Here is a 26,803-nt window from a genome sequence, read left to right as displayed (position 1 = left end):
AGCTCTTCTGAGGTTTAGCTGAAATGTAAACAAATGGTTTGAGGCCAAAGACCCTGAATGTGATGCAGTGCTGCAGTTATCACACACAGAGCTGAAGGTTTTATAGCATAAACATGCAGAGTTCTGTTTTGCTGGTAGTATTTGTCTAATTATCAGCGATGTTTCATTTTTAGCTTTCGCATTAGCTTTTTCACCAGCGCCCGGCACCATGGGGGATTCTGACTGACTAAATACAGTCATAGTAATTAAAAATGTAGCCTACATCATTTTTTTTCTCAATATAAACATTTTGCCACAAAGAGATTGAAGATCCTTGATTTTCACTAGCCAGCTTACCTGGAGAGGTTAACCGTTAACGAAACTCAGGCCCAAACACACTGCCTGGGCTGCAGTGTAGAGATACTGCCTTTCCATCTGTGCTAAAGCTACTGCTTAGCAGTTTGTATCATCTGTGCATTTTCACTCTTTGTAACATTATAACAAATACAATTTAAATCCTTAAGTTACTAAGTTAAATTTCCTCATCCAGAGTATCTAGCCATGTGGGTGATATTGCCCTCATTTGGATGGCACTCTGGCCAACACCTTCTGCTAAATAAATAAATGCAAATTTCATGTAAATATGTAGAGAAAGCAGGAGTCATTGACGATTGAGCCCAGACACACTTTTGGTGCCTGTCACCACCTTCTGTATGCTCCCATTTAAGCACTCAAGCAGCAAATCTGTGTTAGAAGAGGACAACTAAAACAATCCATCTGACTGCATCAATTCCTGTAGCACAAGTATCAAAGTGTCAAAGGGTGCAACACCGTAGCTTCACACGTCAACATCTGCGGGTTCGGTTCTGCACTCGGGATGTGAATGTGCACCATATGCCACACGACTGGCTCTCCTGATATTACAGGTTCTTAGATGAATCGGCATTTATAAATTGCCAGAGTGCTTCTATTTGACAAGTCCCATGTGCCTCTCACCTGATTTGAATGTCTGTGGTAAGGGGTAGGAACACAACAATGAACAATGTTTTACCATGGAAGTCACATCATAAATATTGGCGTGAAATAAATGCCATCTGCGTCTGAGCCAGTTACACAAATAGCTGCTTTCATTTTTATTTGAAGACACAGATGTGCCTCGTGTGTCAGTGTCTCTCTTTTCTGACCAAAGTGCTCCTGTAAGGGTCAGGATAGTAACTATGCGTCTTTGTGCCGGCCAGGCGCACAGTTTACTCTGCTAATTAGCAGGTGAGCTCATTTTCTCTCCAAATAATCTTGGGTGTGAATGCTAAAAATGTAATGAACTTCATGGTTCATTGTGTCCGACGCTCTCTAATTAATGGGTGCACTTAAAGAACACAGAGCTTCATAATTGATTCATAGGTGTGATTTGCACATGCAGATGCTTCTGCTGCCTGAGAGCTATCTCTCAAAAGTGACAACAGCAGCGTGCAATTCAGTGTGTCACAGATATGCTAAAAATACCTCCATTGCAAGCTTTTCCTAACCTGGGCCTTTCCTGCTCTCTTTAGATTAATCTCATGCATTAGCTTCCCTTTTAGGAGTAGCTGACTATTAAATGATACTTCCAGCAGCACTGTAAAAATGATTAATTTTTACAGTGCAGTCATTCTGCTCATAAAACATAAATGCCTTTACCACATAATTATCCTAAATTACAGCCTTCTCTAAGAGACAATTTTCTAATTAAATATTGCATGTATGAACACATATTGCACATTTTTACTGCAATTAAAAACGCATCTGAATATATCTTGGTTTTCTTCCCCATGTTTGTCAATAGGTTTTGCAGTGACAATTTTTTTCAAGACTTAATTGAACAGTTCTCATTTAAAAAGCCATTATCCCAACGGTAATGAAGCATTTCTGTCTGTATAAGAAATCTCTCAAAACCTGTTAAATAGCATAAGTTGTGTTTGTGTGTGGGTGGGCTTCCTTATATATTTATTAATGTGAACATCTGTACAGTGAATTGCATATTCAGACTGTATGGTTATTTACATATTTATTACGGCAATTGTTCTGTAGCTTTCACTACAGTAGTGTAAAACACTTATTTGTAATTATAATTATATAATTATTAGTTACAAGTTCACTGTTTACCACAGTAATGTCTCTTCTAGTGTCTGCATGTAGTAAAGGCCATTTTTTACTGGTCAAAAATGTTAAAACCTAGTTACTTTAACACTTGGTTATTATATGATATCTACTGCATAGATCTCTTAGTACCTTCAAGAAGCTTCTCAGGTTTACATACAGGGATGGAAGTTACAAAAATAAATTATTCAATTAAATTAATCACTACTACTACTACTACTACTACTACTACTACTAATAATAATAATAATAATAATAATAATAATAATAATAATAATAATAATGACAGATGCATTAAAACCTGTGTTTTATTTACCAAACAGGGCAGGAATGGTACGAAAATTAGCTGCTGGCTAAGCAGAGCCGAACCCCCTGATGTACGCTAGTAATTAACAGGTGAAGCAGCTCATTGTGCGCCAAATTAAACAATTTAACAATCAATTGAACATTAAACTGAAAACAAAGGAGCTGATGGAAAAGCATTGTTATCATCGTTAACTTGTAATTTAATTAAGTACCGGGCGCCAGACAACAGGCCACAGAGTAAATTCAATTAACCCCCCAGCCTGATATAAAGCTGTCTAATTGTGTGGGTTCATTTTGATGGCCGTGTGACAGGTGAGGGAGTGTCTATTTTATTTTATTTTATTTTATTTTATTCAAGAAAAGAACCAATTATTTGGTGGCCAGAAATCAGTTTAAAAAAATCCCCTCAAAACTGCCGTATGTGTGAATTCGATACCGAAGGATGAATAAACCGAGAATGCAGTGGAGTGCCATCTGTCTGCCACTGGTCTGACCTCGGCGGGATCGCACTGCACAGAAAAGGGGAGGTTTCTTACGTCAGGAAACATGCAGACGCCTGAGCACACCGGAAACCGTGTCAGGGGGTAATGCGATATGTAAAGTGCAGCTAAGTACTGTGTGTGGTTCCCCATCATTCCCTGGAAAGAGTAATGCTGGCTTTGGTGGTGGAAGCAGATTAAAGGGAGAATTCAGAAGGGGCCTCAACAGGAGCAGGACAGCGTGGGGGGCACTGGTGCCTCTGCCAGGCAGATGTGAGGTGGGGGGGGGCATGAAGGGTCAGGGGGATGCGAGGGGGAGGGGCAGGGTGCCTGTGAGGCAGGGGGGCATGAGGATGTGGAGCTCGAGGTGGTGGGTCTGTGAAGCGGGGGGGGGGGGGGGTATGAGGCAGGGGAGGCTGCAAGACAAGGGGACTCTGAGGCGAGGGTAGGGGAGGCTGTGAGATGGGGGGGTATGAGGCAAGGGTTGGCACAAGGCGGGTGAGGCCGCAAGGCGGGAGATTAAGACGGGGGTGGCTGGGAGGTGGTGAGGTGCGTGGCAGGGGGGTATGAGGCAGGGGGAGTATGAGGCAGTGGTTGGCACAAGGCGGGGGGGCTAAGAGGTGAGGTGGGCATAAGGAGGGAGGCACAAGGCGGTGGGATTGCAAGGCAAGGGGGTTTGAGGTAGGAGCGTTGCAAGGCAAGCGGGGACAGAGAGGCAGGGGTGGTGCAAGGTTGGGGGGCTCTGAGGGGGGGGGGGGCTGATAGGCGGGCGGGTGGGACCCTCTACAGAGAGGTGGTCCTAGCAGCTCAGCCTGTGTGATCCTTGCCGGCTCCCTGGAGGCTCCCTGCCGGCTTCTTGACGGCTCCCTGGCAGTTCCTTGCCCGCTTCTTGACGGCTCCCTGGCGGCTCCTTGCCGGCCTCTTGCCGGCTCCCTGGCAGTTCCTTGCCGGCTTCTTGCCGGCTCCTTGGCAGTTCCTTGCCGGCTTCTTGCCGGGTCCCTGGCAGTTCCTTGCCGGCCTCTTGCTGGGTCCCTGGCAGTTCCTTGCCGGCCTCTTGCCGGGTCCCTGGCAGTTCCTTGCCGGCTTCCTGCCGGCTCCCTGGCGGCTCCTTGCCGGCCTCTTGCCGGCTCCCTGGCAGTTCCTTGCCGGCCTCTTGCCGGGTCCCTGGCAGTTCCTTGCCGGCTTCCTGCCGGCTCCCTGGCGGCTCCTTGCCGGCTTCTTGGCGGCTCCCTGGTAGTTCCTTACCGGCTCCTTGCCGGCTCCTTGCTGGCTGTGCCCTTCTCATGTTTTATCTACCTCACTTGTTCATGGATCATTTCAGAAAAGAACATCTAAACAAATGTAAATACACACTATGGCCAGTTTTCCTCACTGTGTCAGGGAGAACCTGCAATTGTCACACTGAGGGGGGGGACGAGCGGGGGTCAAACCCCCAAATTTGGGGCTGGGGTTAAGAATGAAAATGACTGCGCTATATTAAGACATTGACAGAGTGCCAGTGTCTTTGAATTGTGTGTGTGTGTGTGTGTGTGTGTGTGTGTGTGTGTGTGTGTGTGTGTGTGTGTGTGTGTGTGTGTGTGTGTGTGTGTGTGTGTGTGCGTGCGTGCGTGCGTGTGTGTGTGTGTGTGTGTGTGTGTGTGTGTGTGTGAACGTCTACTCCTCCAGGCCCTGCCCTCTGTCCACTCATGGCTTTGCAGGCTTTAGCTTGTCAGGATCCGGGAAGGACTGAATACTTTTCACAAAGACAGGTCTTATGAGAAAGAAATGTAAGACTGAGATAAAAAAAAAGCAACAGGTCTGTGTGCTTTGGAATTCTGACCTTCAAAGACCAAAATGTCCCAATGTTACTGCTCTCAAAAGGACTGTCACCTTAAATCTCCTGCCTGGTATCAGTACAGAGCCCTGATCTAAATTCCTTGCCAGAATGACACAAAGCAGTGATACAATGATCTTAAGGCTCCTTCCGAATTCCTTTTTGGTTAGTCTTTCAGGGAACTAAAGTCATTACATTGAAAAAAACATTGACTAGTATTATTTACCCAAACAGCCATTGTAAAGCTTCTGCCTCACCGGGTGATTATGGCTTTTGTTCAGTTTCTTTGTTAGGAAGACGTTCCTATAGGTCAGCCACTAACAATGTTGAGATTATTAGTTATATATGCATCAGGCATTTTGCCACACTCTTGTGCTGGTGTGTATTTTGCATGATTTCCACTGCAGCTTGCCACTGCCATAGATTAAACACAAGGTGAGCGTCTGACTCTTGCAGTTTGTTAGGGGGTAGCTTAAGGGTAGCCAGCTCCCAGGGCAATGCAGGGAGCTGAGCTATGCAGAGCCATGCCGGGACTCGCCTGTGTCTTCTGCAGCAGCCTCGCCACTGCTGTCTTTCTGTCACAGCACAACCGATGCCCAGCAGGGTGGAGAAGACCCTCACTGGCATTTCGCCCGACCCCCTGCTGTCTTCTGTTATCGCAGCAGTCACTCTGCCCTCCTGTCCGCTCCGTCCTCCTGTCCGCTCTGCCCTCCTGTCCGCTCCGTCCTCCTGTCCGCTCCGTCCTCCTGTCCGCTCTATCCTCCTGTCCGCTCCGCCCTCCTATCCGCTCCATCCTCCTGTCCGCTCCATCCTCCTGTCCGCTCCGCCCTCCTGTCCGCTCCGTCCTCCTGTCCGCTCTGCCCTCCTATCCGCTCTATCCTCCTGTCCGCTCTATCCTCCTGTCCGCTCCGCCCTCCTATCCGCTCCATCCTCCTGTCCGCTCCATCCTCCTATCCGCTCTATCCTCCTGTCCGCTCCATCCTCCTGTCCGCTCTATCCTCCTATCCACTCTATCCTCCTGTCCGCTCCGTCCTCCTGTCCGCTCCGTCCGCTCTGTCCTCCTGTAGGAAGTTACAAAGAAAAAAATAGAGAATGAGTCATGAGAAGACAGACTGAGAGCAGAAGTGGGTGGGGCTTAGGGTGGGTCACATTACCTGTATCGGCACAAACATGACATTTACATGACAAATTCTTTATCTTGCTGCTAAAGACAGTTTGTCTGAAAGTTTAAAATCTGAATGACATCGGTGGGCCCCGACTCCGTGGAGCTCCCTGTGCATCAGGCTTCAGTTTTCATCTCGCTGCTCACTGGTCATCAGCTTGTCTCTGCACTATGAAAATGCAAAAACAGCTCATTATTTAATTTGCTTCATTTTGCATTTATTTTCGTATGTCTGATAACATATTGACTGTGCCTCAAATACAACCTTCTTTTGAACTGATTGGATGGATGTAAATATTTGTTATACTATTTTTTTTATATATATGTGTGGCATCTGTTGTCTGATATATAACCATATCTGATATATGGTTTTAGAAAGGATTAATCTTCACATGAGTACACAATTAATTCTTGTTAGTTCTGGCAGTTAGGTTGATTGCATAGCCTCATTTTTCAAATTGAAAATGAGGTTAAGGAAAATCAGTGTATGTATAACAGAGAAAGAGGATTGCTGCATCTTTGCCATGAGTGCTGTTATTTCCCACATTAATGAAGAGGAAAAGCAAGCACAGACGCTGACAGCAGATATCAGACAGCTTACTCACGGCTCTGTGCCTTGGCATGAATCGCTCTTCGGTGAGATCGCACATTGCACGGGTAACAACAAGAACTCTCTGTAACTGTGACTCCTACCCTGTTCTTGGAAGAAGTCTTACAGCACCATCATTCCTTCACCATGACTTACAGAGAGGCTACATTTCCAGTCAGCAGAGCATTGTGACTAAGAGTACAACAGGCCTTCATGCGGGTGACTGCCTCAGCGGAGCTGGCCGCAGCAGGCCCACATGCGGGTGACTGTCTCAGCGGAGCTGGCCGCAGCAGGCCCACATGAGGGTGACTGCCTCAGCGGAGCAGGCCGCAGAAGGACCACATGAGAGTGACTGCTTCAGCGGAGCTGGCCGCAGCAGGCCCACATGAGGGTGACTGTCTCAGCGGAGCTGGCCGCAGCAGGCCCACATGAGGGGTGACTGTCTCAGCGGAGCTGGCCGCAGCAGGCCCACATGAGGGTGACTGCCTCAGCGGAGCAGGCCGCAGAAGGACCACATGAGGGTGACTGTCTCAGCAGAGCAGGCCGCAGAAGGCCCACATGAGGGTGACTGCCTCAGCGGAACTGGCCACAGCAGGCCCACATGAGGGTGACTGTCTCAGCGGAGCTGGCCGCAGCAGGCCCACATGAGGGTGACTGTCTCAGCGGAGCTGGCCGCAGCAGGCCCACATGAGGGTGACTGCCTCAGCGGAGCAGGCCGCAGAAGGACCACATGAGGGTGACTGTCTCAGCAGAGCAGGCCGCAGAAGGCCCAATTGAGGGTGACTGCCTCAGCAGAGCGGGCCGCAGCAGGCCCACATGAGGGTGACTGTCTCAGCGGAGCTGGCCACAGCAGGCCCAATTGAGGGTGACTGCCTCAGCAGAGCGGGCCGCAGCAGGCCCACATGAGGGTGACTGCCTCAGCGGAACTGGCCGCAGCAGGCCAACATGAGGGTGACTGTCTCAGCGGAGCTGGCCACAGCAGGCCCAATTGAGGGTGACTTCCTCAGCAGAGCGGGCCGCAGCAGGCCCACATGAGGGTGACTGCCTCAGCGGAGCTGGCCGCAGCAGGCCCACATGAGGGTGACTGCCTCAGCGGAGCTGGCCGCAGCAGGCCCACATGCGGGTGACTGGCTCAGCGGAGCTGGCCGCAGCAGGACCACATGCGGGTGACTGCCTCAGCGGAGCTGGCCGCAGCAGGCCCACATGAGGGTGACTGTCTCAGCGGAGCTGGCCGCAGCAGGCCCACATGAGGGTGACTGGCTCAGCGTAGCGGGCCGCAGCAGGACCACATGAGGGTGACTGGCTCAGCGGAGCTGGCCGCAGCAGGACCACATGCGGGTGACTGGCTCAGCGGAGCTGGCCGCAGCAGGACCACATGCGGGTGACTGCCTCAGCGGAGCTGGCCGCAGCAGGACCACATGCGGGTGACTGGCTCAGCGGAGCTGGCCGCAGCAGGACCACATGAGGGTGACTGTCTCAGCGTAGCGGGCCGCAGCAGGACCACATGAGGGTGACTGTCTCAGCGTAGCGGGCCGCAGCAGGACCACGTGAGGGTGACTGCCTCAGCGTAGCTGGCCGCAGCAGGACCACATGCGGGTGACTGCCTCAGCGTAGCGGGCTGCAGCAGGACCACATGAGGGTGACTGGCTCAGCGGAGCTGGCCGCAACAGGACCACATGAGGGTGACTGGCTCAGCGGAGCTGGCCGCAGCAGGACCACATGAGGGTGACTGGCTCAGCGGAGCTGGCCGCAGCAGGACCACATGAGGGTGACTGTCTCAGCGTAGCGGGCCGCAGCAGGACCACATGAGGGTGACTGTCTCAGCGTAGCGGGCCGCAGCAGGACCACGTGAGGGTGACTGGCTCAGCGGAGCTGGCCGCAGCAGGACCATATGAGGGTGACTGTCTCAGCGTAGCGGGCCGCAGCAGGACCACATGCGGGTGACTGGCTCAGCGGAGCTGGCCGCAGCAGGACCACATGAGGGTGACTGTCTCAGCGTAGCGGGCCGCAGCAGGACCACATGAGGGTGACTGTCTCAGCGTAGCGGGCCGCAGCAGGACCACATGAGGGTGACTGTCTCAGCGTAGCGGGCCGCAGCAGGACCACATGAGGGTGACTGTCTCAGCGTAGCGGGCCGCAGCAGGACCACATGCGGGTGACTGGCTCAGCGGAGCTGGCCGCAGCAGGACCACATGAGGGTGACTGTCTCAGCGTAGCGGGCCGCAGCAGGACCACATGAGGGTGACTGTCTCAGCGTAGCGGGCCGCAGCAGGACCACGTGAGGGTGACTGCCTCAGCGTAGCTGGCCGCAGCAGGACCACATGCGGGTGACTGCCTCAGCGGAGCTGGCTGCAGCAGGACCACATGAGGGTGACTGGCTCAGCGGAGCTGGCCGCAACAGGACCACATGAGGGTGACTGGCTCAGCGGAGCTGGCCGCAGCAGGACCACATGAGGGTGACTGGCTCAGCGGAGCTGGCCACAGCAGGCCCACTGTCTACCAGCTCAGAGCACTGACTCACAGCTGGACACCCCCCCGAAAGAGCCTGGTGCAGCTGATTTGTAGAAGCATGTTTACATTTACCTGTTTACAAAGGGCCTCGTTCAATGACAATGTCTTCTATTCAGTCTGAACACTGCGACAAATGACTGGCTGGCTCGCTGATGGCTGTATTTACCTTTTCTTGCAGAGTAATGGCATTCTTTCCAGGGAAAGGGCATTTCCAACAGCAGTTAACGGCTTCAAGGTGACCCTCGGATTCGTCATCGTTAGCGCTGCTTCACTGACAGAGCAAAATATGCAAGAATGAAAAAGAAAAGCCCTTTGCCAATGACTGCATGGCAGTTCACGTGGGAAGCACTTTTTTGTATCAACGTTTTATTTAATGGCTTAACTTGTTACTGGGTCTTTAGAGCATATGGTTCATTACCTTACATAATTAGAGTCTTAGAGACAGCCTGCTTCCCAATGTCACATATAATCCACAGGCAGGCGAGCCCATAGATTGACTTCGTGAGACACTTGATTTCAGGAGCGTTTGTCCTTGTGCACAACTGCATGTGACAGATTTTCTTGTAATTGGTTTCCAGCCAAAATCTTTAGACATGGAGTGGGGGAACCTTGAGGGATGATGCCGGCCATTGGTCAGGGAACCTGATCCTCACATCATGACATCAGAAGAGAGAGCAGGACAGAGGAGACCTGCAGAGGAGACCTGCAGAGGAGACGTGCGGAGGAGACGTGCTGTGCACACCTGGCACCTGAGCAGGACGGTAGATGCGGTATTTATGGGATGTTTACTGCTGGGAGAGGAGTGATGGAAAAATGAATGTGCTTGGAACATTGCCTGTACATATACATCATACAAATGGAATGTTGTTTTTCTTCCTGCTGTCAGTTTTGTTAATCCTCTTCTGATTTCCTTACCTTATGATTTGTGGGTAATAGCATCGTCCGTTCACATGTTGTCAGGGGCTACTGCCATTTAACTTAATTAATTTACCTTAATTTCATTTAGTCTAGTCAGCTTTTTTTTTTTATTTTACAATATTTTTCTGTTGAGTCCCTAGAAAGACAAAAATGATACTCATTATTACTCGCTATTATGGAAAGACTGTAAAGTCTATACCAGCGGGCTGCATATCTTGTGTGACAGCCACTGGCGATGAGTGAATCAAACGGGATGCACAAGGACTTTCCCCGTAAGACGTTCCATCGCTTTATTCTAGCAGGCTGATCTCTCTGTTTGCTCACCAGATCAGCCAGTTCTTTCTTAAATGCCACTGCAGTGCCGGCCTTTCACTGTGATCCTCTTGGTTTCAGTGCTGTTCCACTTGGCTTTCGTTTGGCATGGGAAAATAATTAGGATCTCATCTTTTGCAAAGATTAGAGTGAAAATGTAAACAGTGGCTCCCCGTGGGCGAGAGCTCCATCAAACTGACAGAGTCGTTTGAAAACGCCCGGGTGGGGGGCAGAAGCTTATTTATGCCTCAGCTGTGGCTCACACTGGAGCGCACAGCTGCAGGAATGGGCAGGACCGCAGCTCCTCCGGCCTGGTGAGCTCCTCCGGCCTGGTGAGCTCCTCCGACCTGGTGAGCTCCTCCGACCTGGTGAGCTCCTCAGGAGGTGCAGCATCTGTGACATAGCCATGCACACCTCACGCTGCGTGACGTCGGGGTGGGCGGTCACACGCCAGCACCACTGCATGGTGACTTCAGAGGAGGCAGGATACTATGTCACACTGTCACAATGCAAACTATACCTCAGCAATCTACACAGATACCTGTTCATTACACTGATGCTCATTAAAATCGTCATTATGTATCGCAGTTAACAGGCAGCTGTAAAAAATATAAGGAGGATTATTAACAGATCATTTAAAGAATGGCAGCCGGGATTATCTGTCTCATCAAAACTATGCATTTGCAGGGAGTATCGCTCGCTCTTTGTTCATATGAGGCTTCATGATCAGTGCTGTTTTCTGAGCTGAAGGCCCCTGGATTCAGGCACATGCCAAAAATGGAAACAATTATGACTTGTGCTGCTTAATGCTGAAATGCACAGGATTGTACGAAAGGTTTTTTTTATCATTATTGAAACAGAGTGCAGAGAGATCTCTGGTCAGAATGGATGCAAATACCATGCAGAGATGTTATCTGTGCTCAAAATAAAACCACAAAATCACCATGCATAATTTACTTACCTTAAAAAAAAATCTAAATGCCATATTTACAAATAAATGTTATTTTGCTATTTTCTATTTTTATGTTGTCAGTACCACAGCTTTGTGCTGCTGCTCTTTGCAGTGGCAGTGTATATAGAGGGCATATTTCGCAGTGGCAGTATATACGGTGGGCAGATTTTGCAGTGGAAGTATTTACAAAGGGCATATTTTGCAGTGGCAGGATATACAGAGGGCACATTTTGCAGTGGCAGTGTATACAGAGGGCATATTTTGCAGTGGCAGGATATACAGAGGGTGCATTTTGCAGTGGCAGTATATACAGAGGGCATATTTTGCAGTGGCAGTATATACAGAGGGCATATTTTGCAGTGGCAGTGTATACAGAGGGCATATTTTCAGCACAGTCTGTATTCTGTGTTGCCTTTGACATAAAATAGAGCAGTCAGCTGATGGATCACTTATAAGTTTCACTATGAACCAAAATTCAACAAATCAGAGCAGAGATCACCAATGACCATTCACAGTCGTAGAGTCCACTGACCAAGACTCCATAAGGTCCGGTTCCCATAATAACCAAGGAAAGGGACAGAGCCCTAGAATATCCCATTGCGGCAGATTCTCAGATTGTCTGAGCTGTTTGTCCTTCTGAAATATTTGAGCCGGAGTGCATGCAGTTACCGCTCCGACGTGCAGGGATACAATGAGCTTTTCTGTCGGAGAATATTGCACTGGGTCTGTGCCCAACTGGAGCAACTGCTTCACTGACTGACGGTCCAGTTTGCCATCCCTGCTTCACATTATGGCTGGCAAGTGGAAAGTTCAGCCTGCCAAAGATGGAAAGAAGCAGTAAAGGCAGATAACATGTGGCTCCAATTTAGCACCTTACATCTGAATGTATTCTGATAGCTGACGAGTTGGTCAACATCTTATGACAAAATAATTTCATAATGTCCACCCAATATAAAAATTATATAGAACATCAAACTGAACACGCCTTCTTTTAAATCCAGCAGCATCTCTCTGAGAATCTGAAAGTAATGACTGCTGTCATTCGGCTTCATCCCCAGATGTCCTGGCTGTGCTTTAGACCTGCTTGGAATTTGGGGACACCCACATCTTGCACATGAGCAGAGCACTCCAAGCTGGTCTCCCATCACTCGCCCCCCAGACAGGCCAAAATGAGAGCATTTACACCCTCCCTGCCCTAAGGGAGGAAAGAGGAACACATGCAGTCCCCTTTTCAAAGTCTAATCTCCAGGGACCAAGCAAATGGGTTAAGATAAATTTTGTTTCTATTTAAACTTTGCAGCTCATTAAATGTGTGGCATGTGTGTGTTGTAGGGATAATACAGTTGATGTATTTTGCAGAGTTACACACTTTCGATGTAAACAAATCCAAGCCCATAACTCTGACGCAGGCTGATTATAGACCACATAATGTGGTTCTAGAAAGTTCCAGAAGCTCACAGTGACAATGAGTGGCCCCATGACTGAAGATGCTGCAGACCCTGTATATTCACGTTCGTGGCAGCAGAGCCCGGACTGTTTTTCTAACAATCTTACTGCCAAGACGCTATACAGCCTGACTTCTTTTAAAAATTCTAATTATGATGGACACAGTATAATATTCATTTCAGTAACAGAAAACGGAAACCAGAGTCAATAAGCAGTCAAATTCTGTCTACTGGATTAAGTAAAATGTGACAAGATTTTTTGACATGCATGATATTTGTATTGTTTAATCTTCATTAACTTATGCCTTGTTAGGCAATTTGGATTTATGTCATATAAGTTGTACTCAGATTTTGACTGTTATGGATAATTGTAGGTCACCTACAGACCTTTAAAGTTTGTGCATGTGTTCTCTCCATGAACGTGAAGCACAGCAACAGACATAAGATATCATTTGCGGGCCAGTGTGGGAGCCCATGTCAGCGGCTCTCTGTCTGTACTGACACTCAGAGACCCCACCCCCCCCCTCCATGGGAAGCGCAGTGCACTGGGCCCCGCGGGATCCTCTGTCATGGCGAAACGCTTTCCAGACACCAGGTGCCTGGTCACATGTTTCTTATTATAACCAGCAATCATCCCGGGTATCAGCATTCGCCCCGGGTATCAGCATTCGCTCCGGGTATCAGCACTCGCCCCGGGTATCAGCATTCGCTCCGGGTATTGGCACTCGCCCTGGATATCAACATTTGCCCCGGGTATCAGCATTCGCCCCGGGTATCGGCACTCACTCTGGGTACCAGCATTCGCCCCAGGTATCGGCACTCGCCCCCGGGTATCAGCACTCGCCCCGGGTATCAGTATTTGCCCCGGGTATCGGCACTCGTCCCGGGTATCAGCACTCGCCCCGGGTATCAGCATTCGCTCCGGGTATTGGCACTCACCCCGGATATCAACATTTGCCCCGGGTATCAGCATTCGCCCCGGGTATCGGCACTCACTCTGGGTACCAGCATTCGCCCCGGGTATCGGCACTCGCCCCTGGGTATCAGCACTCGCCCCGGGTATCAGTATTTGCCCCGGGTATTGGCACTCGTCCCGGGTATCAGTACTCGCCCCGGGTATCAGCATTCGCTCCGGGTATTGGCACTCGCCCCGGATATCAACATTTGCCCCGGGTATCAGCATTCGCCCCGGGTATCGGCACTCACTCTGGGTACCAGCATTCGCCCCGGGTATCGGCACTTGCCCCGGGTATCGGCACTCGCCCCGGGTATCGGCACTCGCCCCAGGTATCAGTACTCGTCCTGGGTATCGGCAGGCACTGCGCTGCTCTGTGCAGCTTTAACCTGGCAGCAACAAGCCCTCGTTCTCGTGATTTTGTAAGCATGTCCTTCTCCTAAGAGCTAAAAACACTCAGTATACAATGGTTAGGTCTTATTCCAAAGGTATACCTACAGTTTGCCACCACAAGCACCCTCAATTACTTATTTATTTCAAAAGTTTTAAAAGACAGATTAATATTTAAAGTGGTGCCTGTCACAGAAAAGTGTGGCATAGGATTTATATCGGGGAAGGATTCTTAAAAATGATCATTTAGCCAGAATTTCATCTTAAACACAGACATGCCCGCTGAAAGCTACTTATAAATATATATATACGTTTGCTAAAGGAAAAACACGTGAAATCTTCACGTTATAAATGCTAAATGGCAGGAGTGAGTTAAGCTTGCTGTCTGTCGGGCCCTGACACCGCTCCCAGCCGCCCTGTCAGGCTGCCTAACCCTAATACTCTCTCCATGTACCAGTAAATTCACATTCTTTGTTTTCTCCTGCAGCCTAATGAAAGCCTTTGGCACATCGTTAATAAAATTACAAGTTTCCCCCGGATATTAATTGGCTCCATAATAAGAAACATGTTGGATTTATTATCTAATTGCAGAAGCATATTACAAATAAAGTTTCTGAAATGTATTTTTAATGAAAAACACTACATTCTGACCTAATCATATCAACCTTATTCTATCTAATTAAGGAGAGCAAAAAAATCATTAGAGCTGCAAAATATTACTTTTAGTCTGTCAGGGTGCCGGCTTCACCTCCAAGAATCCATTTTCTTAGCCTGTGATAAATACTTAATGAGGGAAAATTGGGGGGCTTTTGCATGTATGTGGATGAGTTTAATAGGGACAGGTCTTTGCTGAGTTACAGAGCCTTATGGCTGCGTGAGTGGATGCAAAATTTATGGGGTGATGGTTAAAAAAGCCCATGTAATTTAAATGATAATACGGTCTTGTAGAGTAGTGTAATGCGTATGTCCTTAGCTTTTATAAAACAAATGTGCATAATCTCTTAGCATTTCATCAGCTCAGTAAAGGGTAATTATGCTCTGCAGGTGGTATGTAGTGTTTGCTGTAATGCAAAGAAGCTGTGAAGAGTGATTTTACAAATTACAAATTGCCTCAAAGAACAACGGAGCATTATATATATACGGTTATACTGTACATGTGTGTGGGGGCAGTGAAATGCAACAGAATGTGACTCATTCTAAGCAAATGCAACAAACTAATTTGCTTTCACTACATTGATTTTAAATGTTGAAAAAGAAAAAAAAGATTTTAAATGATTTATATCTACTTGAATGCAAACAGGCCCGGATTTGGACTGGGGCCCCCGTGGTAATTTTTGCTGAGCGTGGGGGAGTGATACATTTTGATGACTGGCATACCCATTGGCCAATCAGGAAAACGGCAGTATGCCAGATGGTCAGTCCAGTGCGAAACCATTGCGCAGTTTTCAGGCCGAAAGTATGACGTGGATTTTTTTTTTTATATCAAACAGCAACACATTTGTAATTAACAACAGTCTATATGGTTAACTTGCTTAAACATGACTATTCCTGTAAGTTACTCCCTTTGTTTTTACGAACAGAGCATTCATTTGGGAGGGAATGTCTAATGATTTTCAGTCACTGCTACCCACTTTGGACGGCTTGTCCCACAATGCACTGCTCTGTCCGCTTTAGAGACGCACGTGTTTAGCTGCGTTTAGTGCATTGCACAGTTAGCATGAGCCCCACGTCTGAGCCTCTTCACAGCAGCGGTGCTGGATCTGCTCCCATCTTAATGGGGCATCACTGAGAAAAAGCTCCCAGTGACTAATCAGCCAGCTGACAGCCGAGTTCCTGTTTTGGTAATTATCTTGCGCTAATTAGATTTAAGTTAAAGACCTTGGAGATAAAGTCTTGGCTTTCTAAAATGTAACTAAAGAAAATATAATGATATAAAATAAGGTTATTTTATGCATTTTTAAAACTAAATATCTTTGTTAACTCCCTGGAATTAATTCTAATAACAGTGGTCATAGAAACAAGTCAGTAGGATTAATTACAAACTGTATTTTCTATTAAGCACAGAACTAACACTTAGAAAATTCCAGTTGTGTTGGATATCTGCTTGATACTGTGGCTGACTATGTATATAATTGTTTGACATACCATAAATATTTCGGGGTTTCAGGGTTACCACTAGCTTCAACAGTTCTTACTCAAAATACTGTAAAAGTAAGAATACATTTGCCTGTGCTGCTGTGGCCTCCTACTGCCAAGGTTTTGGGATTGATACCCACCCCGTCTCTGCGAGCGCTGAGCTCTGCTGCCTGAGCTGCTGTGGCCTCCCATCACACAGGTTTTGGGATCGATACCCACCCCGTCTCTGCGAGCGCTGAGCTCTGCTGCCTGAGCTGCTGTGGCCTCCCATCACACAGGTTTTGGGATCGATACCCACCCCGTCTCTGCGAGCGCTGAGCTCTGCTGCTTGCTTTGCTGTCGCCTCCCACCAGCAAGGTTTTGGGATCGATACCCACCCCATCTCTGTGAGCCCTGAGCTCTGCTGCCTGCGCTGCTGTGGCCTCCCACCACCAAGGTTTTGGGATCGATACCTGCCCCGTCTCTGTGAGCCCTGAGCTCTGCTGCCTGAGCTGCTGTGGCCTCCCATCACACAGGTTTTGGGATCGATACCCACCCCGTCTCTGCGAGCGCTGAGCTCTGCTGCCTGCGCTGCTGTGGCCTCCCACCACCAAGGTTTTGGGATCGATACCCACCCCATCTCTGCGAGCGCTGAGCTCTGCTGCCTGAGCTGCTGTGGCCTCCCATCACACAGGTTTTGGGATCGATACCCACCCCGTCTCTGCGAGCGCTGAGCTCTGCTGCCTGCGCTGCTGTGGCCTCCCACCACCAAGGTTTTGGGATCGATACCCACCCCATCTCTGCGAGCGCTGAGCTCTGCTGTCTGCGTTGCTGTCGCCTCCCACCGCCAAGGTTTTGGGATCGATACCCACCCCATCTCTGCGAGCGCTGAGCTCTGCTGCCTGCGCTGCTGTGGCCTCCCACCACCAAGGTTTTGTGATCGATACCCACCCTGTCTCCGCGAGCACTGAGCTCTGTTGCCTGTGCTGCTGTCAGCCTCCTCTACAGGTTTCCTTCATTATCCAGGAACACACGGTTTAGGTGAATCCATGTCCTGAAATTGCCAGCCATTTGTGCCTGTGTTTCTATGCCCTCTACCCCAAACCTCCCACACGGCCCCCAGAATGGCTCCTACAATTGGCTGCCTTATTAATGACAGCACTTTCACTCTAAGTTATAATTCCATCTATCAATGTTTGCCGTACACATACAATTTGGGGAAAATTCAGCATGAACAGATTCATTGTGTATACAGAAGTCTCAGCACAGGAGCCGTCACCTCACATCACAGAAGCCGATACGAAAGCGTCTCGGCACAAATCTGTAGGAGGGAGAGTGATAACACAATAAAGCGACCAACCGTTTTACATCCGTCAAAAAACGAAAACCAGCTCAGTGCCAGGAAGCAACAAAAGGCTGCAGAGCGACCTAACAAACACTGTCTTTTTCATTCAACGTGTGTAATATTACTGTCATCACCGAAATCAGGCTGTGTCAAAGCAGAGAAAACGTTACAGCAATTAAAAGACAACTGATCCCTTTAGCAAATGAACAATATGTCAGCCAGGATCAACAATAATTGTAATAATAGCTATAATAAATATTACACAAATGTACAAAAGTTTGCTCTATTTGTCTTTTTAATCTCATTTACTTTCTCACAAGAGTGTGACACTAAATCTCAGAGCCTTAAATATTTTAACTTTCATGGTACACTTCGCTGAAAAACTAATTATTTAGTATCAGAATATAATTAAGTTAGACAGCATGGGATGCAATGCTTACCCACATAATCATCATAATTCAAAATATCATGCATAAACAAAGATTTTAACCTCCTCAGTCACCTCCCCTTATTTATCCAATAATAATACAGAAAAGTTTGAGCACATTATAGTAATTATATTAAATAACCAATAATATTTTGAACGAGCATTTTTTATGAGGACTAAGTGACTAAATCAATTACAATTGAGGCCAAATTACTGCAAATTTCCAGAATTAAAAAATGTGTTTTTATCCCTCGAATTGCATGATAAACAAAAAATCGACATGAACGACTTCCTGTGCTGCCTAGCACAGCAGGCAAGCTCTTGCAGCATATTTACATTTATTTTATACTCATTTTAATTTTACATGCATAAATGCTGCACAGATAAACCGTTTGGATGCTTGATGCTTTGACATTTCTTTATTTGGGAGAATGTATGTGAATCCTTTTTTAATCGAAAAATGTGTTTAAGATAAGCTCTGAAAATGTTGTTTTCTTCTTTGCAGAATAGAATACAATTAATACTGCAATTGAAAGACAGATTTTAGAATGTGTTTCCTTTCCAATAAGAATGAAATAAACACTTGTGGGGTCCGGGGAGGGGGGGGGCTCTTTTTTGTAAGGTAGTCCTCAATAGGTGCTGAGCAGGGGCCCGAACTGTTGACCTCATGTTCACCGGTTCAGCCTGAGGTCTGTGTGCACTGCAGGTTACCGAGGACTGCATAGATGGCTATGGAAGGTTTTGGAATGCAGGATTTCATTATGCGATGCCCAGGACGGCAGCCCTGATATCCATGTCTTTTGACATACCCTTGGTTTTATAAAGTTGCAGGAGGCAAAAGAAGCCACTCTTTTATTTTTTACTTTTGTTCCGCCGAATGAATCAGGGCTATCCAAAATGTAATTAAAGGAGAATAGCAGTTCATTCTATCTATATGTGTGGCCCCAGGGGTTATTTTAGAAATAGGTCATGCGTCGTTCCACAACTCTTCCTGACAACCAATCGGATTGTGCAACCCATTAAATCATTATCCGTCCTCTGATTCGCTGCCCTACATTCAATAGCATCCGCATCACTGTGAGTAGCACGAGTCGTTACTCCTGCCTGCTGTTTCCTTATTGGCCATTTAGTCCAACTTGATATCTATAATGTTTTCATAAATGAAATGTCACCTTTTATTTAGTACATTCAAAAATAATTAATGAAAAATAGAATTGGTTATATTACTTTGCTGTTGATTGCATATCGTTAAAACATAACTTAGATTTTTTTTTCAAAAAATATTGCTAGTGTGAATAAATTTACGACTGTACGTTATACAAAAATCCTTTAAATAAGCAAACAAAAAATTACTTATCTAAAATATGTCAGCATTGATTAAAAAAATTTTATTTTTATTTTACAGTGTAAAGTATAACGTTAAATGAAATATCTGGTTCGGAACTGAATATGAACCATCTCCAAATTAAAGCTGGACACACTTGAGAAAAATGATGACAGATCAAACAAATTGAGTTTTACACAGGATTTCCATCATTATTTTAAGGTACAACAGCAACAATAGCAAGATTTGTAAATGTTTTATTCCCATAAACAAAGTGTTCTTGCCAAAAATACAATTGATGCATTTATAATAACCTTATAATAATAAACAATTGCATTGTTTCACACCATGACTTTTAATACTCTAAAGTCACTTTGTCAAGATAAAGCTCTAAAGTTCTATTTAAAGTGTGCGAGTGTCAGTGCGATTTGGAGTGACTCACCCCTGGGAGTGCATCCGCAGCGCGGTGCCCGAGGGCCAGGCGCTCTGCAGCCGTGATGAACTCTGACAGGAGAACGGGGAGTGAGCCAAACCTCAGCTGACAGCCACATCTGATCAGAAGCAGTAGAAAAAGAAAGATAATCAAGGTCAGGGAGCGGCTGTGGGCTGGGGCGTCTCCTCGCAGGGACACGTCGTACCAGGCAGAAGGAAACATGCCCACTCTATTGCAATAGTGCAGCTTGCCCCCTTGCATACCACTATGTAATGTGGCGTTTATCTGCAACACACATGCAAAGAAACAGCTGGAGACTCACACAGGAGACATTCACAGGCTGCTTGGCTTTAAGATATTTGCCACCTGTATATTGCTTATTAATTATCCACTTATTTTTATATTGCACTGCTGTGTCTTTTATTGCACCGCTGTCTGTCCTGTAAGGCACTGCTGTCTATCCTGTACTACACTGATGTCTGTCCTGTACGGCAGTGCTGTCTGTCCTGTACGGCACTACTGTCTATCCTGTACTGCACTGTCCATCTGTCCTGTACCGCACTGTCCGTCTGTCCTGTACCGCACTGTTGTCTGTCCTGTACCGCACTGCTGTCTGTCCAATACGGCACTGCAGTCTGTCATGTACGGCACTGCAGTCTGTCATGTACGGCACTGCTGTCTGTCCTGTACGGCACTGCTGTATGTCCTGTACGGCAGTGCTGTCTGTCCTGTACTGCACTGCTGTCTGTCCTGTACGGCACTGCAGTCTGTCCTGTACTACACTGATGTCTGTCCTGTACGGCAGTGCTGTCTGTCCTGTACTACACTGATGTCTGTCCTGTACGGCAGTGCTGTATGTCCTGTACGGCACTGCAGTTTGTCCTGTACGGCACTGCTGTCTGTCCTGTACGGCACTGCTGTCTGTCCTGTATGGCACTGCAGTCTGTCCTGTACTGCACTGCAGTCTGTCCTGTACTGCACTGCTGTCTGTCCTGTACGGCACTGCAGTCTGTCCTGTACTACACTGATGTCTGTCCTGTACGGTAGTGCTGTCTGTCCTGTACTACACTGATGTCTGTCCTGTACGGCAGTGCTGTCTGTCCTGTACGGCACTGCAGTTTGTCCTGTACTACACTGATGTCTGTCCTGTACGGCAGTGCTGTCTGTCCTGTACAGCACTGCTGTCTGTCCTGTAAGGCACTGCTGTCTGTCCTGTACTGCACTGCTGTCTGTCCTGTACGGCACTGCTGTCTATCCTGTACTGCCCTGCTGTCTTCATCCAGATAACAGAAATATTTTTGATATTAACCCTATTCTCTTTTATTATATTATAATATCCATGTCTAGGTTTTATATACTGGATATTTTAATAAGAATAACAATATAACTCACGTGTGCTCTTGCAGTTTGCATCAAGGCTCATAAGCCCCTTAATCTACCATCAACCGGCAGTGGTTGCCTGACTGGTTGAGATGAAATTGGGGGGCCATTTGTCTCTGATGTGCCAAAGCTGCCGTTCAGACACTCCCCATTTACCACATCCTGACGATCTGCTGCCTGGTCTCACTGGCTGCACCACTGGCTGCACCACCCCACTGCTCACTATCACTGTCTTCCTTCACTCCGTTCTGTTCTGTCGTCTGTGGATATGGATTCTGTTTGAATTGCATATGAATCCATTCATTATTGAGATTTCCCGATCCTATATTTACAGAAAATCATTATTGCAATTTCCCCCTGAAGGAATAGGTTTATAACTGTCATGTGTGATTGTCAGTGAGCTTCCTGGCCTTTTCTGAGTCAGCAGTAGTATTACATGTAAACAGTCACTGTTTTAGACAGCGTTACACATAAACATTAGCTAGGAAACCGTAATGAATGAAACATCAGAATAAATGACTTATTTACAGAAACCATGGGGATATTAAACAAAGTTTACTTAAGACAAAAACAACAAAAAAACTATATTATATTACAATTCTTAGACATGAGTTATTTCAATAGGATATTTCTGTGAATGAAAATGTAACTGATTAGATGAGCCATTTTCATCCACGACACCAAACACAACACAAATATGACTAGCAGAAAAGCAGTGGATTTTCAGCAAAAGGCTATGAAATGGTTTTGGAAGGGCTGTGATGGGGTAAATCAGTCTATGTAATACAAACGATACAGAGAAAAAAATCCATGAAAGAACTTAGAAGATGCGACCATGGCACCGTGTCCCCTCGACCACCCCCGAGTCTTCACTGCCGGTGAATCGTCCGTACAGGAATATCAAATGGCTGAACACCAGGGAAGAGCCTCTCCAATGGCCCAGAGGGACAGTCATTGGCTGCGGAAATACAGGTAGAGCTTCCAAAGCCAGATCAGAGTGGGAGGTACATAATGAAGCAGAACCTGGGAAGCAGCACCGTGACGGGCAAGGTTCTCATGGGGACATCGGAGATGACAGTACTCTGGCTGGTTCAGCAGCTCTCCTGGGGAGCGAGGGAGAGAGAGACAGGGTGCTGTCCTACTGAGAGACAAGCAGGAAGAGACAGCCTGCAATCCTGGGAAGAGAGAGACAGGATGCTGTCCTACTGAGAGACAGGCAGGAAGAGACAGTCTGCAATCCTGGGGAGAGAGAGGCAGGGTGCTGTCCTACTGAGAGACAAGCAGGAAGGGACAGTATGCAATCCTGGGGAGAGAGGGACAGGGTGCTGTCCTACTGAGAGACAGGCAGGAAGAGACAGCCTGCAATCCTGGGGAGAGAGAGACAGGGTGCTGTCCTACTGAGAGACAGGCAGGAAGAGACATCCTGTAATCCTGGGGAGAGAGAGGCAGGGTGCTTCCTACTGAGAAACAGACAGGAAGAGACAGCCCACAATCCTGGAGAGAGAGAGACAGGGTGCTTCCTACTGAGAGACAGGCAGGAAAAGACAGCCTGTAATCCTGGGGAGAGAGAGAGACAGGGTGCTTCCTACTGAGAGACAGACAGGAAAAGACAGCCTGTAATCCTGGGGAGAGAGAGACAGGGTGCTTCCTACTGAGAGACAGACAGGAAGAGACAGCCTGCAATCCTGGGGAGAGAGAGAGACAGGGTGCTTCCTACTGAGAGACAGACAGGAAGAGACAGCCTGCAATCCTGGGGAGAGAGAGACAGGGTGCTTCCTACTGAGAGACAGACAGGAAAAGACAGCCTGTAATCCTGGGGAGAGAGAGACAGGGTGCTTCCTACTGAGAGACAGACAGGAAAAGACAGCCTGTAATCCTGGGGAGAGACAGACAGGGTGCTTCCTACTGAGAGACAGACAGGAAAAGACAGCCTGTAATCCTGGGGAGAGAGAGACAGGGTGCTTCCTACTGAGAGACAGACAGGAAAAGACAGCCTGTAATCCTGGGGAGAGACAGACAGGGTGCTTCCTACTGAGACACAGACAGGAAGAGACAGCCTGCAATCCTGGGGAGAGAGAGACAGAGTGCTTCCTACTGAGAAACAGACAGGGTGCTTCCTATTGAGAGACAGACAGGAAGAGACAGCCCGCAATCCTGGAGAGAGAGAGACAGTGTGCTGTCCTACTGAGAGACAAGCAGGAAAAGACAGAAACAGCAGGGTTATCTATCTGAGAGACAGACAAGAAGAGACACCCTGTAATCCTAGGCAGAGAGGTTGTCCTCCTGGCAGACAAACAGGAAGAGACAGCCTGTAGAAGAAATATACAGAACTATACAAACAAACGATGTACAGTCATCTCCTCTTGCTTTCTTCTCCTTCTTTCTTGGGAAATAATCACTGTCCTTAAACCAGTTACCAAAACCAAATGAGATTACTGCTATACACAATCCTGGTAATATAACATGTGCTTTAAAATCATACGCGGCATAAAAAGTAGATCTGGCAATTAAGTTAGTCTTTTGTGTAAATAATTAATTTAACCAAATTTCATAAGATAATTCTAGTGATTCCTGTTGCTTGAAGTGAAAATAAACTGAAGTGAACGCATGAAGAAAGCACTTTTTCCATGATAAATTTTCACAGCATGTCAGGTTCCACAGAACATGATGAACATAAGTCTTACTTGCTAATACAGTGATGACAGGTCAGAGATAAATATTCATGGAATCAGCATTAAAAATTTAAAAAGATCCTATTCAAAATGCAATTTGAATACAATTTTTTTTACTTATCATGGCGGAGCAGTATTAGGATTCTTATATGTCTCTTATCTGGAATAGCACAAATCATTTTGTCACTTCTAATAGTTCTTTGGAAAAACAGCATTTCTTCTTTTGACATAAAATAGTTTTTACATTTGCTATTAAAATATGCTTTAATCTTTCGATTCTTGTAGCCTTGTGTTCTGTGTTGTTCTTGTATTCTGATTAAACTTGTATTTTTTTTGTAATCAAAACACACTTAAAGAAAAAAATGCTCTTTGTTTAATCACATGCAGAAATGAGCTGGATGAAGCGTGTTCCTCTTTCAAAGCCAGCTTTATTTAAACGCTGCGGTTGGTTACATGTGCCAGGGAGATGGACGTGATGCACCTTAAGGCATCACTTCTGCAGCGAGTGGAGCCCAGCATTAATCCCCTCAAAGGATGCAGATAATGACGGGCTGCTGGTCAGCGGCGCTGGGTGTCAGCGTGTCCGCGGGGAGTGCTCTGTGAGTGTAACTCCAAGATCACTCTGCCTTCGGAAAAGGCTTCATACCCCGGGTCACTTCCGGCTGCTCTTCTGCTTCATGCTGCTGCTGATGTTACTCCATGTCACTTTATGATTTAAGTTTTGTATTTATAAATTACCCAGAATCCCCCCAACCAAATAAATAAATAAATAGACAGGTTTCTCTGAGAAGCAAATGAAATGTTGCATAGCTGCTTTCTCTGTATGTAAAAGTCCATCAGATTCTTTTCTCCCACTTTATATTTACATTTTTTATGTAAGAACATCCATCCGTTTTCTGAAACTACTCATTCAGTTCTGGGTTACGGGGGTCCAGAACCTATGGGTACAAGGCAGGGAACAAACCGGGGCTGGGGTGCCAACTCATAACAGGGCACACAGACTCTCTCACACACACACCTACCGGCAGATTGGCAACCCCTATTAGCATCAGCGTGCTTTTAGATTGTGGGGGGAAACCGGAGAACCCGGAGGAAACCCCATGATGACATGGGTAGAACATGCAAACTCCACACACAGGGAACCCTGGCAGAGATTCAAACCCACAGCCCAGAGGTGAGAGGACTAACCACTGCACCACCATGCCACCCCATGCAAAAACATAATGAAAATATTTGTTTAAAATATTTTTATATTATAATTTTGATATTTTGTTTATACAATCTGTTACTATATTGGAAATTTCTTCTTTTGTACCAAGTACATGAACTTTTAATTTGTAAAATGCATCAGATAAGTGCAGCTGAAATATATTGGCTCATATACTGAAAGTTTGTTTAGCTGATGCTAGTGGCAGGTAAACCATTAGGTTACTTATTACTTCTGAATGCTTCTACTGATTACTGATATCTCTCTCTCTCTCTCTCTCTCTCTCTCTCTCTCTCTCTCTCTCTCTCTCTCTCTCTCTCTGTTAGCTTATCTGCTCTCAGGGCTGCTCAGGATTAAATAAATAAATAGTTATAATAATAAAATTACATAATAATAAGCATTGCAATTTAAACTGTAATAGGACTTGGTGAGAGGCTTTATCACGGAAATCTATCTTCATTAAAAGCAATAAGGTGTTTGTTGGTGCATTCCAGTTTGTGGCAGAGGAGGGCATAAATGGTGGCCCTTTCTTGGGTTCTGGGAACAGTGACGCACTGGGAATGTCCCCAATCAGTGCTGGGTCGTCACAACCCAGGAGGCCCTGTCAGTGTGGGGACATCGCCCAAAGAGGAAACAGGGGCAAGGAGAGTCACCGCTGTTCCGCCCTGTGAGGACAGAGGCCCCATTGTGAGTAGGTGTGCGTCGGCTGCTGGAGGAGATTTCAGCAGGACTTCACCTGGGTGGTGCAGATGACACGTCTGTCAGCAGCCCTTCCTCTCAGCACCATCAGCATGTGGGCAGCTAATGCGGATGTCCGTCATTCGGAGCATTTAGGAGACTCGGTGCCAAACAGCCGCATGTACATCAGGCACGATGATGTGCCAAAAAGATTCAAAACAACAGCACAGCTTTATATGTTTTGTTTATTCTGAGAAGATTTGAAAAGTTCTAAAGCGATAGTTTTGTTCATTTTATTTTGCATTGTTTTCCTGATTTTACAAGTGTTGTTGGATTTTATAAGACACTGATTTTTTTTAATGGCTCTGGCAATTAATTATATACTAATAATTATATACCATGTTTCATTGAGAAAATATGCGAGAAACAGGCATTGTGGGTCTAGTAAAGCGAGAACCCTATTACTGTTAATGCAGTCGGTGCCGGAATCGCAGGACTGCCAGAAAGCCACAATTATCTGCAGCTGAGGAGCGAGTGGGCGAGCCAGTGAGCGAGCTGTTAGGCCTCACTGCGCAGCTCTGGAAAAAGACGTCCTAATAAAGCAGAACAGCTCGTTTGACAAAGGGCCCCTTCCTTAGTTATGCAAGGAAGCAGTTACACGCAAAGCAAGTGTAGGAATTCTCGTAAAGCTCATAAAACAGCAGCGGGGCCCCCCAGCCGCCGGCCCCCACCCCGCCATAGAGAGCGCGCGCGTACAGTACGTGAGAACATCCAAACTGTTTGAGACTCGCCCATGAGAACGGGCCCCCACTTGTGGATGCGAGGTACTTATTTTAATTAACACAACATGATGTATTTTATAGAACTTTTATTTATAGGTTCACTTGAGGATTGAAGGCATGGAAAGAGCGGAACCCTACAGCCATTAATAAACATTTTTAAAACAGCAGATTATCAGACGCTGGGGAGGAAGAAACATGGAAGGCAGTGATTTTCCCGATGGGGGAAGAACTTCCTGTCCTGCCTCTTAAGAGTCAGCCTGCATGAATGAAGAGTGGCAGTGTCATGGTTCTGCAACCTATTCCCTTACCGAGTGACATTACTAAGATCAAAATGGCAGCAGGGGTCTGTCTGGCTGTAAGTGGCACCGGTATCACTGCAGCTTCCACTCACATGGTCACATTTCCTATTCCCTGCAGGAAGGCAAGAGGCTGACACTTTGGTGCTGGGCACTGTCTGTCAGGGTGAGACAGAGCTGTCACCTGCTCTGCCTCT

General features: G+C 46.9%; 1 long non-coding RNA gene across 2 annotated transcripts; it reads left to right on the top strand.

The window, feature by feature from the left end:
- The first annotated feature begins 16,171 nt into the window (after positions 1-16,171).
- Positions 16,172-17,741, top strand: LOC125724001 (uncharacterized). 2 transcript variants are annotated; one of them, XR_007387107.1, is made up of 4 exons: positions 16,178-16,203; positions 16,362-16,440; positions 16,520-16,677; positions 16,757-17,741. It is a non-coding gene; the product is annotated as an uncharacterized LOC125724001 (long non-coding RNA). The 2 variants fall into 2 exon arrangements; XR_007387106.1 differs by having other exon boundaries at positions 16,172-16,203; positions 16,520-17,741.
- The last annotated feature ends 9,062 nt before the right edge of the window (positions 17,742-26,803 follow it).

The sequence above is a fragment of the Brienomyrus brachyistius genome, unplaced genomic scaffold, assembly GCF_023856365.1.
Source record: "Brienomyrus brachyistius isolate T26 unplaced genomic scaffold, BBRACH_0.4 scaffold53, whole genome shotgun sequence".
Lineage (NCBI taxonomy): Eukaryota > Metazoa > Chordata > Actinopteri > Osteoglossiformes > Mormyridae > Brienomyrus > Brienomyrus brachyistius.
This window is presented reverse-complemented; position numbering and strand designations above follow the sequence as displayed.